The sequence below is a fragment of the Pteropus vampyrus genome, unplaced genomic scaffold, assembly GCF_000151845.1.
Source record: "Pteropus vampyrus isolate Shadow unplaced genomic scaffold, Pvam_2.0 Scaffold19, whole genome shotgun sequence".
In the NCBI taxonomy this organism is placed as follows: Eukaryota; Metazoa; Chordata; class Mammalia; order Chiroptera; family Pteropodidae; genus Pteropus; species Pteropus vampyrus.
In genome coordinates this window covers 381,255-399,140 of record NW_011888800.1, presented here as the reverse complement: position 1 = coordinate 399,140, position 17,886 = coordinate 381,255, and the positions used below count along the sequence as shown (strand labels likewise).

Here is a 17,886-nt window from a genome sequence, read left to right as displayed (position 1 = left end):
AATTCTGTGCTCATGGATTGGAGTAATTAATATTATTTAATATCCATATTCCTCAAAGCAATCTTCAGATTCAATGCAATCTCTATCAAAATTCCAAAGACATTTTTCAGAGAAATAGAACAAGCCATCTTCAAATATGTATGGAACCACAAAAGACTCCTAATAGTCAAAGCAATCTTGAGAAAGAACAAAGCTGGAGGCATCATGCTTTCTGACATCAAACTATATTACAAAGCTATAGTAACCAAAACAATGATAACAGCATAAAAATAGATACATAAATCAATGGAACAGAATAGAGCCCAGAAATAAACCCACACATATATGGTCAATTAATTTATGACAAAGGAGCCATGAATTTACAATGGAGAAGGGCAGTCTTTCAATAAACTCAAAATGAATTAAAGATCTGAACGTAAGACCTAAAACCAAAAAACTCCTGGAAGAAAACAGAGCTAGAAAGCAACTTGACATCAGTTTTGGCAATGTTTTGGAACTGACACCAAAAGCAAAGGAAACAAAAGCAAAAATACACAGGTCAGACTACGTCAAACTAAAAATCTTATGTGTAGCAAAGGAAACCATCAACAAAATGAAAAAGCAACCTAAAAAAGAGGAGAAAATACTTGTAAATCATATATCTAATACGACCTCTCCCCCCATAACAGATTTTAAAAGCAATTGTATAAAACAATGTACATAATTATGCTTCTATGTTACAGGCCCAACAATACATTCGCTAGTAACAGCTCAAAAGAGGTGGGTAGGAACAAAAATGTATTGGACTAAGGAAATGACTCCATATGGGAATTCAAATACACAGAAATGAATGAACAAAACTAAAAATAGGAAATAAGCCTAAAAAAGCTGTATGTATATGCTTATACTTCTTGCAGTCTTTAAAAGATTTAAATGATATAAAGCACTAATTATAACAATGCATTGTCAGTTTTATAACATACAGATGTAATATGTATAACAATAATACCATAAAAATTGGGGAAAGAGAATAGAGCTATATAGAAATATTTCTTTATTTCATTGGAATTAAGTTAGTATAAATCTGAAGCAGATTCTAATCAGTTAAAATGTATATAGTAGGTCCTAGAGCAACTACTAAGGTAATGACTAAAAAAGTGAAAAAAAATCATTAAAGAAATTAAAATGTTACATGAAATATTCACTTCATGCAAAAGAGGAACAAAACATGAGACATTTGGAGAACAAAAGGTAAAATGGCAAATATTCAACTGTATCAATAACATTAAATGTGAATAGATTAAACAATTCGATCAAAAGGCAGGTACTGACAGAATGAATTTTTAAAAATCTGACTTTATGGTGTTTACAAGAAACATGTTAGATTCACAGATAAAAATATCATTATAATAAAGTATACAATGGAAAAAATATTCTATGTAAACATTGTACAAAAGAGAGCTGGAGTGGCTACGCAAATATCAGAAAAAAATAGACTTTAGGGCAAAAATGTAACAAGACAAAGAGGGACATTATACAATAAAAGGGTCAATGTATCAGAAAAATATAACTATAAACATGTAAACATATGTTCCTAACAGAGCCCCACAATATAAGAAGCAAAAACTGACAAAATTGAAAGGAGAAATATTATAACCATAACAGTTGGAGACTTAAACTCTCCATTTTCAATAATAGATAGGACAACTAGACAAAAGGGATCATAAGCACAACAGAACCAATAAAAAGATTTATTTACTGAAGCTGTGGTCCTATGTAATGTACAACAATAATTTACATTAACTTGCAATCTGCTTAATTTAATTGGCTAGCCAATGAACAAACAGCACGTTTGGGCAACATCTTTTTTAGAATATCCTCTTACTTTTTCTTTCAAAAAGGCAACAGTCTTCCAAGAGAATATTTAAAGATTATCTTTATCATGAAGAGCCCTCAGTTAAGTAAAATTTGAGAAGTTACTAATAATACATACCAAAGAGACAGCATGTCCTATTTAAAGCCTTTTATTCTCAGGAACTTAGCTTTTGAAGGTTCTTCCTTTCCTCTGGAGTAAAGGGGTGTAGAAAAATCTTTACGGCTTTAACCTAATAAGGAGGTTGAAAACTATCAATCACATTTTTCAACAACCTCCTATGTTCCTTACAAAATGTAATTACACCATAGAAGGGAACAAGTGGAATAGGAAGATATGAGAACAGATTTAAGGAAATCCTCCAACAGGAAGTCATTGGAAATTCCAGTAATTGAGTAATGTCAAATATATCCAACCAAAAATGTTACAATGTGTATAATTTTAAAAAATCATATTAATTCACCCTACTTTAAAATTTTAAAATATTATCAAGCTTTAAAATACATCATTAATTAATCATCTAATTTCCAACTTTTATATTTATAACCCTATTAAGGTCGCTTTTCTCTTACATGATCATTTGGACCATAAGCAGCAACTGATGCTTCACTATTAAAAAAATTACCTTTTCAACAGTAGAAAAATTTATAAACTCTCATAATTAAAGAGTTCGATGATAGCTTTTTGGTATTAGAAAATTGTAGTAGCAAGAATTTTATATATTATTTCAAAAAGCTAAATTTCAAAAGATTTACATATACATATAGCCCTAGTATATGGCATATATCTGAATTATCTTTTTAGCCGAGAACAATGTACGTAGTATGTGAGCTCCAAAATACTGTGGCCATTAAGAATGAAAAAAAAAGTAATGCAGGCTATATGCAAATTTGACTTTCTCTAGCAGAGAATTTTATACAGCTTCTTGTCCTTCCTTATGATAAGAATATGGGAAAGGGCGGAAGAGGGGGCGCATAGAGGGATCTGAGAACAGAGAAAATGGTGACCCAATCCTCAGAGCAGTTGTTCAATGACACTTCCCACAGGCCTTTTCACTCATCCCAAATCCTTACATCTTCTTTCTCCAAGTCCTTATATATTTCTCATGTGGGTAATTTTATTTCAAAATAGATGGCATAAAAAGGTAATTACCATTCACTGGCAGCCTACAAAAGGACTAGGCTTATTGTAAAGACCTTGGGAGTTTTATTCTATGATATAAGGGTAGTTTGGGAGCTTAAACTGCACTGGACTAATTGGAGATTTTAAACCATGCTTTGTGGAAGTCCTTTTATATGCAGTCCTTGTGGAAAGGAGAGGGGGGTGGCAAGAGAATCAGGTTCATTTTATCTGCTTTACAACCTGAGCTTCGTGTAAGAATTTGGGCTAAACAAATTTTAAAACTACCAGATTAATCAACCTTGTGAGTTCCAACTCCAAGGTGAAATTCTACGAACATTAATGTTAACAATTTTTGTGGTAAAGAAGGCACTTAAATGGAACTGTAGTGAAGACAATTCTTGGTATGGTTATAATCTAACAAGAAAAGACTGTGTTGCTTTGTTGATCTATTGAATAAAGAGATACACAAAAAGTAGAGATGCAACTAAGAGACCTTCAAGTAAAAACTTTCCTTTGTTAAATAACTTAAGGGTTTTATACACACAAAAATAATCAGCCTTTATATGAAAGCCACACATATACTCTGAGCATTCCTGGGTAAGATCAGTGTACAAAACATACTGTCCCCAACCAGAGCCACTGACTATTTACCCTTTTTCCTAAGGGGGCATGTGACAGTCCAGGTGCTTCTGCCTCTGCTCTATCTTCCTTGGAATTTTACTGCATGGGTGTAACACTAGGAATGGCTAGATTTTCTTTTGAGTGTCTCAAATTTTCACCTCTTATCCACCAGCACAGGACTGGTTTCCTTGGTTACTCAGGTTTTAATGTCATCACCTTCCATTTTCCAGAAAAATTGCCAACTAGTAAATACCTGCTGTTTATCCAGCCCACTTTAAGACACTCCCCAAACCCTCAACTAACCAGGAGAACTTAATTAACAAGAATTATTGAACTAGAAGGAACCTGGGTAGCCCTGGTCCAGCCCTCTGCCCTCAAGCGAAATCATGTAGAAATCACATATGGGCCAGTCTACCCTACACCTGGGTCTATGACTGTACCCAAATCATATTTCTTCCTTCATAAGCACAAACTTCCAACTCTTTAATCATTATCATTGTTCTAAATTTCCCATACCTTTTTTAGCGGTTATAATCAAAATGGACTCAGTAGATGTGACTTGGCCAGGGCCACCACCACCCCACCACAAATTTTGAAAATACCTTTGTAAAGACACCTTTACAGTTCCTCCTCAGGACACATTTCTTTAACCAGAACTCTAAGGGGCACTTATCTTGCCTCCTGTCTATTCTGTAAAACATCTGAAGAGGACTGCTTTTGTTCCGTGACTAAACAATTGCCAACACTCCTTCACTTGAGTAGTTACTGAACGCCACCACCAGGTCAGGTAGCAAGAATACAAAAATAAGACAGTGTCCCTATCCCTTCAAAACCCATAGTCCTTTGGGGAAATCAGAAAAGTAAACATATACTTAAAGCAGTGGGATTTGTGCTATGGTAAACATTCATGTTATGAGATCATAGAAAAAGAATCTACAATGGAGGAGAAGGGGAGAAAGGGTGTCTTCAGGATTAGTCTTGTGAGCCAGGGAGGAGGAAGAGGATGGTATTTCAGATTGAAGGAACAGTATAATACAGCTCTAGCTGTGGACACATGGCCTAAGATTAGTCCAGTGAAGGAAACTGCCACTATCTCTCACTGGAAGGCAGCTCCCAGGCTCAGAGAATTAGCGAAGAACGTGCTCCTAACCATGGGATAAGAACTATACAAAACAAAACCCAGGGAGGTCAATGACAAAATTTTTTTTTTGCTTTTTATTTTTAATTAAAAACTAAATATTTGTAACTAATAATTTGTAGTTTGTCATTCCTTCACCCAACAATGGCAAATTTGAAAAAAGAAAAACATGTTCAAGGGTTCTGGGAAGGTGTGTTATTTTAGTCTTCCCAAATCCCCCTAAAAGTACCACACAGAGCAACTACGATAGCAAAATTAAAACTCCATGGGAAACATCCATAAAAACCTAGGTGGCAATGTATCTCCACCAAGCCCAAATATGAGCAAGTAGGAACAAATCACCAATAGTCACTAGACCTGCATGGCACCAGCACCTGGAGAGGAAGCAGAGGGAAGCATCAGAGCATTTGAGAGACCTGAGCATCCCAAAATAAACAACAGGTACTCACTAGAAACTTTCCAGTTTGGCAGGCCCATCGAGAATAGCAGCTGAAAACGTGGGGTCTTATGCACTGCAATAGCTGGTGAGCACAAGTGCACAGAAAAGACTGAAGGAGCTGAATAAATCTGGGCCTTATGAACTCTGAAAAGTAACTGGGCAAAGAAGCTCCTTTGCAAGACAATGCTCTAAAGAAAAACTGCTGGAGATAGAACGCAAATTGGGCAGAACACGGACCAAAAAAAAAGGAAAAAGGTGGCCAGATTTGGCGGGGAGAAGGGAGGAGGCAGGGACATCCCAGATTTAAGGTCCATATTTTCGCACTTCAGAATAACAGCAGAGGGTGCTCCAGAGCCATGAAACTGAAAAAGCTATCTTTAACAGTGTCTCCCTCTTAAAAGTTTGGGAAAACTGATTTTTCATGAAAATCAGGAACAGCAAAGGATCACGGTCAAACCCCATACTAAGTTACTATAAGGACAACGATACTATAACAATAGGGGCATTTTCATAAATTCCACAAAGCATCCAAAAATATTTTATTAGAACAGTTTCACTGTATGTAACTAGAAATTCCACCGTTTTCAGGGGCAAAGGATGAAAAAGAACAGCTGACCAGCCTCCATCTTGCTCAGAGACATCAATCCATAAAAAAAGGTGAGGTGGAAAGAATCTGAGAACAGAGGAAGAAAGGGTAAACCAAACCACGAAGTGGTTGTTCAATGACCCAGCTCACAGGGTCTCTTTCTTTCTCCAAGTTCTTGTCTCTTTCTCATAGTTGTTTGAGAGAATTTGATAAAAATGAGAGGCATGAAAAAGTAACTATCAGTCGTTAACAAAATCAAGAATGTGAAACAGTACAACTCTCCTCTCCATTCCCAGCTCCTCAGAGGCTCTTTACCTTTCCTTCAAACAACATACCCCAGATCTGACAGTAATCACTATGTGAGCACAAAACTGGAGGGAATTTTCTATTTCCTAGATTCTTTATGAAAATGAAGTTCACAGTACTATCAGATCAGCACAACAAATTTATTTAAACTTACGTAGTAAACTCATAATAAAGACAGCCACCGAGACAGACTCTGATGGATATTTATCTCAGACGGTCACTTACCTCCTTCCTACCACTTCATTGTTTGCATGTGGCTGTCTCTTTTCTCTCACAAGTGTCCCCCTTTTCTTTCATACTATATTTTGGTCAAAAGTATCTCAGCAGTATTTATCTCCCGGGCTGCAAAATGTAACCTGAATCTTTTCTAAAATATCTCTTAACAGGAGAGAAAGGGGAATCGTTTTATAAACTATGTAAATGTCTAACCAATGTATTGTATTCTTGAAAGTAATAGAATTTTTAAAAATTAAAATTGAAAAAAGTTTTTTAAATATTTCTAACAAAAGTTTTTGATACAGCCAACTTTTCTCCATTAAATCTGTAAGTCCCACTGTTAGCTAAACCTAAGAGAATTCCCTTCTCTGGTTTTTTCGTCTATACCCTGAGTTCTAAACCACTGACTTCTAAATCATCTCTTAGGCTTATCAAAATAATGATTTGCCAAATGTCTTTTCACCTACCATGAATCTACCCACTCGCCCAGATTCATCAACTCAGTTTACCTGTTAGCAACTCATCAGAAAACCTGGAACAGCGTGCTCAACTCTCCCTACCAAATGAGCCAGCAAAGTAACCACTGCCATGTGTCATTTTAAACATGGAGATCTCATTCTTGTTCCAACAGTCAAGCAGTTTCTCATCACCTATTTTGAAACATTTATCACTTAAGATTTTTCATGCAATATCCCTGTTACCATGGAGCTATCAATTCTAATAAGATGCCAATGACTAAGATAAGTGATTTCAGGAAGCCTCAGTCAGAGGTTCCAAAGGACCGAAACTCTGTTACCTGGCAACTATTTAACAACACTTAGAAGAACTACAATGTCATATACAGTTCTGTTATAGGCTATTGTACTTGTTCTGATGAACACAATAGGTTCAATAAATTCAATACATTTTCTACCTCAAAATAAAGGTTTTACTGCTAGATAATGTCCTTTTCTACCTTTATAGTAGAACTTCTTACAAAACCGTTTACGAACCTGCTTATATTAATCCAAGGAAGCAAATTGGAAATTTGCTTGAAACAATACTCTCAAAGCATCCTTGCAGAGCATCTGGTTTAAGCCCTAGGGCTTTAGGAATCAAATGAGGATGAGAAAGGACTTGGCCAAGGTCTTAACAGCAGAGGAAGAATGAAAATCTGCTTAAAATGCAACCCAGTGTTTTTGCAAATAGGTCTCTTCGCTAAGCAAAATCTTAATAAATCACTGTCTCTAATGTTTTAAGTCTCTTAGTTTCTAAAGCCTTTGTGAAGGTTCTACTCAAAACTTCTGACTATCAGTTGAGAAAAATGAAACCATTTAAAGGTCAGAAGAGATGTAGCAAGCCAGAAACTAATGATTCAAGAATCCTCCTCTGATGCCTGAAACTACCTCCCCACATCAATGACACTATCTTACATCTCTCGAAACTCATTTAATTACCTGAATTTCAAGGAAACTTTGGAAGATAGGCATATCTTCCTTAAGCAGAATCGTATACATACACAGATGAAATACAGTTGAAATAGGTCAGGTACCCACTCCAAAAACCTACCAACCACACACAAAAAAAACAAATCTCTGACCCAAAAATTCATTCACTGCAATCATTCATAATAATCATTGAAAACTGCAGGGTTCACTATGTAGGGAAATGGCTTGATAATAAGAAGTCACTTACAGCTAGAAGAAATATATATGACCAGAAATAGGGGTGAGGAGGGGACACAATGATGAAAAAGAAACATATGCAATTAAACAAGGAAGTTAATGAGCATTGCTAAAATTGTCAGAAGTACCTCAGGGCAAACTAAAACAAAAGATGTTGTCCAGTGACAAAGTGGTTAAATGTGGAAGAAAAAAAAAGAAAACTATACAAACAGGTGTAATCTAAATCTTAATCTTATTCTTGTTAAAGTATTAATGCCACCATATGGTAGAACGCACTTCTCACACCACCTCACAACTCAAATGGGCTGCAGTTCTCACTGTTCTTCCACTGGTGACTGGTGTAGGTTACGGCTGTACAGCTAGAAATTTGTGTGCCTTCATTAAAGCTCCAGGTACTACATCATACAGATCTCTTGGCTACATTACAATCTTACTCTCCTTGTGGCAAAAAATTGTAAGTTTAGCAAGGTCAAATTTCAGAAAATAAAAGATAGTATCTCCACATAACTTTTTTTAGTTGTTCTGTCTTTAGACGAGGGCCATACTCAAGCCCTAGCCGGTAAAAGCTGTTTAATTTGCCATTTCACATTAAAGAACAAATAGACCAGAATTCTCTTCCTTTAAGCACCCATTTCATGTGGGACAGCCCATATGCACACCTTGACCAAATGGTGAGGAATGAATCCCTAGACGAATCATCTGAAAAGTCTTTCTCTGTACATGTCTTTTACCTGACACTTATGAAATAATTTGATGTATGCTTCTACCTTCCCTAGCTTTTTACCATTTAAAGCTTCTCTTCTGAATTTACCCTACTTTTCAGTTCTTCCCTAATGAATAAAATTGTATAAAATGCATAACATGTCTTTTGTGAGCTTGCTGAATTTTTTGTATATTAAAATCTTTTCAAGAGTGCTTCCACAAGACAACATTAACGTGAAGAGAAAAGGATGTGAGCACTCACAGCACTGTTGTCAGCGGGCTCCCTGAAAGTCCATAGAAATCAAATGACAGCTACTGCAAAAATCCTATGTAGCGATTTCAGGTGCAAATATTTTGTAGATGTAATGAGACAGCATTGTTTGCAATGAAGACAAGTGCATGCATTAAACTTGAAACCTACTCTTGCCACACAATATGTGACATTTGAAAGGCACTCGGCTGGCACACTCTTCTTTTCTGGCTAAACCACGTTCTCTCATTCCTCAGCCATCAGCTGACATCATGGCTGCATACTAGCAAAAACCCCTTCCTTCTAAGCCACACTACTTTAACCAAAATTGAGAAATAAAATGCACTTTTCGGAGGCAGAGAGATTCGAGAGAATTTCCCCCATGAAAGGACAGAATGATATACACCACATTTCCCTTCTGCAGCCCTTTTCAAGTGTGACCTTTAGGAAGCTCTTCCAACACTGGCGAGAAAAAACTAATTAAAAGAAAGGGCAGCAAAGACGGCTAAGGAAGTGAAGGAAGCTTTTCACCTTGCATTAGAGAACAGTGGATTTTCTCAAAGCTCCCAGCCCATAAGGACAAAACACAAATAAATCCCAGGATCAGGATTATATAGAGCACACAAGCTGAGAGTACTAAAGCTGGGCCAGGCGCAGCGAGCCTGAATAACTGTGTGTTGGTAAAATCCTCTTGGAGCTGGCAATACTAACATATGTATGCCTTATCTTTTCTAGAAGTGCGAGGCTCTCTCCGCTTCGCAGAAACTTAAACCAACACTTAATTCCACCTTCTCTGGATCCCCACCAATAGTGTCCAAATACTCTCTGTGGAAGAGGCACAAATTAAACTCTAGCATCGCTTTCCTCCAATAAGGAGGCCTGTGAATTTAAAAATCATAATCAAAACTCTCAAGAGGATTAAACTTGGAAAAGCTAAAGCCAGTTAGGGTATGAACTCTAACTTTGGCATAAGGAAAATGCTGTACCTCCCTGTGCACAAAAAGGCTCGTCTCGCCCCAAATGTGACCCCACTGGGATTTCTAGGGAGGTGACATTGTCTAAATGGAAGTAACTTGAAATTTAAAGCCCTTCCCTGAGAGTAACACTCTGTCATTATCACAATTTTTACATGGAGAGAAGAAAATGCCTGGATGTGATATATCATTAAGATAATTCTGAATAGATGTCTCAGACAGCTCTACAGAACAAAAGGGACAGTGGCCCTGGGAAACAGAAAGTTTATCCCAAAGAAAATGTCACAATCACCAGCAAGATAAATCTTGCTTCCTTCTGCACAATCTCCAAGACCAGTCTTCAGGCTTTATCCACGGCAGTTTGGTACATTCAAGGTTAAAAAGGAAACTCCTCATTCTTCTATCTAATGGTCCTGAAGCCACTCGAAAAGCAGTAAGAGTGAGATTCTGTAAGAACAGAGTCTTGATCCAGAATGGGAGGTTTCCTTAGCTGAAGCACACAATTCGTTTTTAAAAAGAAATTGCAGATTTACAAGTCTGCTGAATGAACATGCTCTTCTCTTTCACCTTGAAGAGGGCTGATGACCCACTACCTAAATGCCAAAGTAGTGCATGTGAAAAGTAATAGTCCTCTTGGTCTGGAATGCTTAAATTTTAAGATCTGAAAAAAATCATAACTAGATGGTTCCCCAATGATTATTTCCTTTACATACAGTACAATACAAAGTTCTAAGAGCTTACACAAATGGAGTCATGGAACCACCACCACAGTCACAATACACAACGGTCCTATCACCCCAAAATTTCCATCACCTGAAAACTGTCCACCCCTCCCAGGCTTCTTTCACTTCACATAGTACATTCATAGTAGATCCCTCAATGTTGTTGTAAATAATAGTTCACTCCTTCTTATGGCTAAATTGTAGTCCATGGTATAGATATCTCAGAGTTTGGGTATCCATTCACCAGCTAAAGAACCTTTCTGGGCAGTTCCTAGCTTTTAGCAATTATGAAAAAAGCCACTATAAGTAAGTGTTCACACACATAAGTTTTCAGCGGGTACATACCTTAAGAGTAGGGCTGCTGGGTCATATGACGAGCAAGTTTAACTTGATAAGAAACTGCTGAGATTTGGTATTGTCAGGTTTTTTTAAGCCATTCTAATAGATGTACAGTGGTTTCTTGTTGTGGTTTTACTTTGGATTTCCCTAATAATTAATGTTCAGCAGCTTGTGCTATTTGCCATCATATTTTTCTAGGCAAATTGTCTGTTTAAATCTTCATTTTTTAATGGTTTACTTTCTTATTATTGAGTGTTGAGAATTCTAAATATTTTCTGGATACAAATCCTTTGTTGGCTATGTGGCTTGAGAATATTTTCTACAAGCTGTGGCTTGTCTTTTTTAATAGAATATATTCTTCAGAGCAGTTCTAAGTTCACAGCAAAATTGACTGGAAGGTCCAGAGGTCTCCCATGTACTTCCTGTGGCTTATCTTTTTTTCTCAACAGTGTCTTTCCCAGAGCAGAAGTTTTTTATTTCCACGAAGTCCAGTTTATCAATTTTTTTTTTGAAATCGTGATTTTGCTACTCTAAGAAATTTTTGCCTAACCCAGTCACAAACATTTTCTATGTTTTTTGTCTAAAAGAAGAATAGCTAACCTTCCATTCAAGACAGTTTAACTCATGGAGCACAGTTATAATAACTGCTTTAATATATGTTTGATAATTCCAATTTCTGGGTCATCCTGGGGCTGGCGTCTGTTGTCTTTTGCCTTAAGAACTGGTCACATTTTTCTGATATACTATAAAATTTTAGATACAGAAAATTCTGAATATGAAGTTACTTCGACTCTTTTAAAAAGTTGTTTTAACTCTTAAATATCCTCTGGTGGACATTATGATATTGTTCACTTGTTCCATTCAGCCATCAGGCTGGTTAGGTTCAGACAGTAAGTTCTGTTTCATCTTTTGTGGACAATGGTTCCAATGCCACCTCAAGGCTTTTGATGCTTCAGGTCTGTATCCCTCACGCGTAAGTCAGGGTAAGCCCTGGCCTCATACACACATGAGAGGATATCCTTCAGCTCTTTCCCCTCTAGGACTCTCCCAATCCTCTGGCCCAAAGATGGGGTTTCTCTTGCAGTTCTAGCTGCCCACATTGCCCCTCAAAAGCAAAGCAGAGAGAGAGAAAAAGAGAAATAAAAAGGAACATTCTCCCACACTCTGGACTACAGGGAACCCTTTTCCCAGTTCTCCTGGCCGGAAAGGCAGGCTTTCTACAGATATTTTAGCTGCTGGTACTACCAGTTACTCTGGCTCTCCAAAGGGTCTACTGACCCCCCCCCCCCCAACCCCCGCCATAATTCAAAAAAGAAAAAAAAAGGGATGCCCCCACACTTTCCAGCTTGCATTTTCCTGGATTTCTGGACAGAAAGATGGGATTTCTCTAGGATTTTAGCTACCTCTGCATCACCGCTGTGCCCTGCCTGCCTCCCTTAGGCTCCAGGCCAGAGAAAAAAGAAAAACAGTGAGACACTCACCCCACTGGTCTCCTATACAGGTCACTTCTCTGGGTTTTCACTTCTCAATTTGCCAGTTTTACTTGTCTGAGTCCCCAAGTAATCAATTTGTCCATAGTTTTCCACTGCAATTAGCAGGAGAAATAGGTTATAGTGGGCTACCTTTACCTTGGTCTTATCCGCCCAGTAAGTTCACTATTACTTGCTGAGGCAGTGTCTCTCTTGACCACTTCACATTATGATAGCTTCCACACACCTGAGCCCCTCAGGTGTCAGCCATCTCAACTTCCACTTGATGAATGTGCCAGAATAGAGGAAACCCCGTCACTGATTCTTATAAAACCATGATAGTGCACATATTTATCCTCTTCTTAGGTGCCACTGTTTATTTCATACACTTAAAAAGGAGACAGAAAAGAAAAACAAAATTACCTGACTTCTAGAACCCTGTCTTATTCTCCCCAGTTTGTAAGCCTCTGTTTCTTGCCTTCCCTCCCAATCACACTAAGCTTAAGAAGCCAGGCAGGTGGTTAACTATTAACTGTAAACAGCTGCTCATCAGGTCCATTGATAGGCTAACTAATCTACACATGTTCAGGCTGTTAAAGACATCCAAGAAAGTCTTAGAAATTCTGGCAGATGCTTCTTTCTTTGGCAGAGGCATTTAAACTCATTCTGGCTCTTTCTATTGCTAGCAAAATAGAGGACTATATCCAGGGAGAAGCGCCGAGAGTGGGTTTGGTTTCAGAGGTACAGCTAAACCTATTTTCCCTTTACAGCTTTTGGTTGTAATAGGAAAACCACATACCTGCTAACAGGAAATGAATATGAGTGTTTCCAGAATACTGGAAGTAACAGCAGACTTAAACACAGAATCCATCATTCAGTCACATAACAAATAGCTACTGAGAGACTACACTATGCCAGGCATCTTTTAATGTGCATGAAATATAGCAGTGAACAAGACAAATTCCCTACCTTCATGGAGCTTACATTCTACTGGAAGAGTCAAACAACAAATAAATAACTATACAATGTATAAATTCGCATGACAGTGATTTTAGGAGGTGACAAATACTGTGTGTGGGTAAAGGGTTGGAGAATGATGAGGGCACTATTTTATATAGAATAGTCAGGAAAAACCTCTTCAGTGATAACATTTAAGCACAGAACCAGACAGGATAAAGGAGCAAGCCGTGCAGGATCTGGGGCTAGTAAGCAGAATGTTGTAGGCAACACATGCTCAGGCGTTCGGGAGCGCTCAGGAAAGAATAACCCTGCCGCACTCAAGGATCACAAATAAAGCAAGTATTACAGCTACATTGGCTTAAACTGGAGGAAAGAGCAAAGGGAGGTCTAAGAGGTAACCAGCCATCAAACCATGAAGGGATTTTGGATTTTATCCTAAATGATGAGAAGGCAGATTTATAGACACAAGAAAATGCAAAGTTTAATCTAAACACTTTTCTCACTCTCAATCCCAACCAAATAAATTACTTTCAAATGCAGATCTAAACCTAATGTTCAAATCCACTTCAAACTCAGTCTTAAGAGATCAAGAAGTCAAAACAAAGTCAAATCTCAAATTTAAAGATAAATGAAGCATAATTAATCCACCCCAAAAACATATTTCATGCTCTTAAATGCCAAATTATTCTTTTTGTACTAAAGAAAATTAAGACTTCATTTAGCTTTTTAACTTGTATTTTCATTATGAAAATCTTCAAACACAGTACACTATATCCCCCACATACCCACAACCTAGCTTCAAAAGTTATGAATAATTTACCAATCTTATTTTTGACCTATCATCCCCTACTTTCCTCAAATACACAAAAACACACACACAGCGCACACACACTTTTTAATGTATTTTTTCTGGAGTACTTTTTTATCATCTCACCCATAGTATTTCAATATATATATCTTATATTAAAAATTTCTTTAAATATGAACACAATGCCTTTATCATACCTAACAAAAGAAACAATTCCTTAATATTATCTAATACCTCGACCATGTTAAAATTTCCCCTCAATATCTCCTTCCGTTTGGTCCATAAGAACCAGGATTTGAACAAGGGCAAAATATTGTACATGGTTAGTGTGTTTAAGTTTCCTTTAATCTATATTTATCCTCTAGAATTTTCTACATTCTGGATTTGACTAATTGATTCTTTGCAGCGTCCTTTAACTTGTTCATCTATCCTAATTCCACAAACTAGTAATTGGATCCAGTGGCTTGATTACAGTCCAGTTTAGCATCCGTTGATGATTACTGTTTAGTGCATTAGCAGCTGAAAGTGGAAGTTTTCTACTTCTATCATTTCTTCTGCATTTACTAGGTGCATTGTCTATTTTTTTAAACTTTCATCAGCAACTATTTGATTATCCTGAAGTACAGTTCATTCAGGAAAGGGTAATTATAAATCCTTTCCCTTAATTTATCAATGTTCAGAATTGTGCTTGTTACCTAAGCAGCCTCCAAAGGTAATCAATGGGGAGGGAAATAGTATTAAAAACTCATATTAGATGTATTTCAATACATTGCATTTATTATTCTCATTGATGCTCAAATAGTCCCATCTAGTGGAAGCTCCAGTAACCTTTAACAGCATTCTTGCTTTCTGCCCCAGCCTTTTCTCCTATACATCTGATTCTTTTTAGTGGAAATAGTATATTTAGAAACTAATCTGAGTGCTAAGTGTGTTCACTGTAACTTGTTGGTCTTTGCTTCTATGCCTTTTCGGTAGAAAATATATACTTAAAGGAAATCTAAGTTCATACAGATAATTTAATTCAAGTTTAAGATTATGGAGTTTTTACTTAATTGCTTCAATTTTTTTAGATTAGTATCTCTTTTACTCTGAAAAATTTGAGTTACTAGCAGCATTAACATACCTATTTCCTTTACCCTGCAATATATATTTAATAATTTCAACATAATGACACCAATATCACTACTAAAAATAAAAAATGCAGTTTAAAATTTCTCTTAAGTACTACGTTCTTAGGCTTTCTCCAATGAGGGTTGCATAGTCAAAATATCACCTTAGAGTCACTTGAAATAATTCTTCTCTGACAAAGGTATACTTGATAGATTCATTTGTTTTTTGTTGTTGTTTTGTTTTCAATTATATACCATTCAGCTTTAAAATAAGGGTTTGCTCACTCTCCCTCCACATGTTACTATATAAGCAGTAGGTCAGTGATATTTTTGGTGTTTTCAATGGCAGACACAATGAACCTGTCAAACTGTTTCTATGGTGCTGATCATCAAGACACGGGATCCACTATAAAATATAGCCCTGTATCCTTAGAAAAATGCTGATTCTAGGACTGGGGCAGGAAATATACAAGATGAGCCTAGAGCATCTAGTATCTAGTAGTACCAGAAAGTACAAAATGCCACACACACACACACACAGATGAGGGTATGTAAAAGGAGCACAGAAGCCAACTGAATGAGCTCCTAAAGGCCAAAGTTGAAACTATTTGAGAAACAAAATATAGTAGTATTGGATTACAGTCCACAGTATAAAATAATTACCCATGAGTCCACACTAGCATAAACAATTGCATAAATAAATGGGGTAGACAAATCTCCCATGCAGAAGCATTCCAAATATTTTATAGATACTCCATCTGCAACAAGAAGGTTGTGCAGAGTATGAAAGAGAGATGGGAATAACTTTACAGTGAAGAAATCTGACAAACACTACCTCAGGCAGGTGATCAAGGACAGCATCAACAGTAACAACTCATGTTAATAGTATGTACTCTTAATATGACATAATGATTATGGTATTTTTATCTCCCAAAACCCATATCCTCAGTCTAATCATGAGAAACATCATCGGACAAACATAATATTGGAACTGAGGGATAGTTAATAATACTGTATCAATATTGGTTCATTAATTATAACACATGTACCATAACCATACTAATATGAGATGTTAATAAGGAAACTGGGTACTTATATTTAATAACTTATATTAACTCTATAATATTCTCTCTATAATATCCTCTCAATATCTCTGTAAATCTAAAACTGTTCTAAAAGTCTATAAAATCTTTTAAAACATATAGATACATGCTTTGAGACAATGTACCAACAAAAGCAATCACCTTATTCTATTACTATGAGTTGTTTCAGTTGATATAACAATGAGACTGAAAATTAGCTTCTAATCAACTAAGCAAAGGAAATTGTAGGTCTTTGCCATTTTCTGAATGAGCACTATCTACATTCTACCTCTCTTAAGTACATGAACAGTTTATAAAATATTTTATATACTTGTTTATAAGCAAGTTTATAAAAAACAAGTTTATAAAATAAAGAAGCATATTTACCTCTTTAAATAAGTTCACAACAGCAATATCAAATTATTACTATGGGGGAAATGGAACTGGTGATTATAAAGCAAACGCTACACAGATTTTAAGTCTGAACTGAAGTATGAATACGAAAATAATCCAGAAGCTAAAATAATCCAGAAGTCTGAAACAATGGCCCAGATATAGGCTAAAGATAGTTGTGACAAACCATATTTAGCTCAGATACTGGGGGGGCGGTGGGGGAGGGAGTGGTATGGGAATACTTTAGAGAAAAAAACTAATGTATTTCTTATTGACTGTAGAATAGACAAGATTTTTGTTTTTCAAAAGAGGGCATGGGTTTACACTGTTGAGAAACACTCATGAGCATGATTCCACCGGAAAGACAGGCTGAAATAACACTGATACTTTTCAAAACAAAGTCTTCTTATACCTTATTAAATATATCCACTTTCCGCCTGTGATAGGCAGAATGATAGTCCCCCAAAGATGTCCATGTCCTAATCCCCTGAACCTGGGCATATGTTAGGCTACACTGCAAAGAAGAATCAAGGTTGTAGGTGTGAATCAGCTGACCTTGCAATAGGGAGATTACTCAGGTTTTTCAGATGGGCCCAGTGTAATTACAAGAATGCTTACAAGTGGAAAGGGGAGGCAGAAAAGAGAGAAAGGGAAAGAGATGATACCACAGGAGTAAAGTCAGAGAGATGCTATGTTGCTAGCTGTGAAGATCCAGGAAGGAGCCAAGAGCCAGGAAACGTGGGCAGCCTCTAGAAGCTGGAAATGCACGAAACACTCTCCCTGGAGCATTCCTGGAGTCGAACCCTGTAGACACCTCGATTTTAGCCTTATGAGACCTACCTTGGGACTCCAGAACTATAAAATATAAATTTGTACTGTTTTAAGCCAGTAAGTTTGTGGCATGTTGTTACAACAATAAAACATGAATATATTGCTTACAGAAAGAACTCTCCGGCTTCTAGCAGGAGAGCCCTTTTAACCCAGTATCAGGTGGAATTTTTACCACATGCCAATTAAAGAAAAAGGGGAAAAAATGTTATTTGTATGTGTGAAGTAAGCCATCACAAATGAGAGAATTAAAAGATCAGGCACTAAAAGAATTGATATATGTAAACTACAGCGAAAAGCAGGCTG

The 17,886-nt window shown here is 36.7% G+C and overlaps 2 protein-coding genes across 2 annotated transcripts in view; one reads left to right on the top strand and one right to left on the bottom strand.

The window, feature by feature from the left end:
* The window catches only part of CHRM5 (cholinergic receptor muscarinic 5), a 73,626-nt gene that overhangs the window by 26,009 nt on the left and 29,731 nt on the right, over positions 1-17,886 (top strand). The window lies entirely within an intron of this gene.
* AVEN (apoptosis and caspase activation inhibitor) overlaps positions 1-17,886 on the bottom strand; it is a 138,427-nt gene that overhangs the window by 118,724 nt on the left and 1,817 nt on the right. The gene's annotated exons all lie outside the window — the stretch shown is intronic.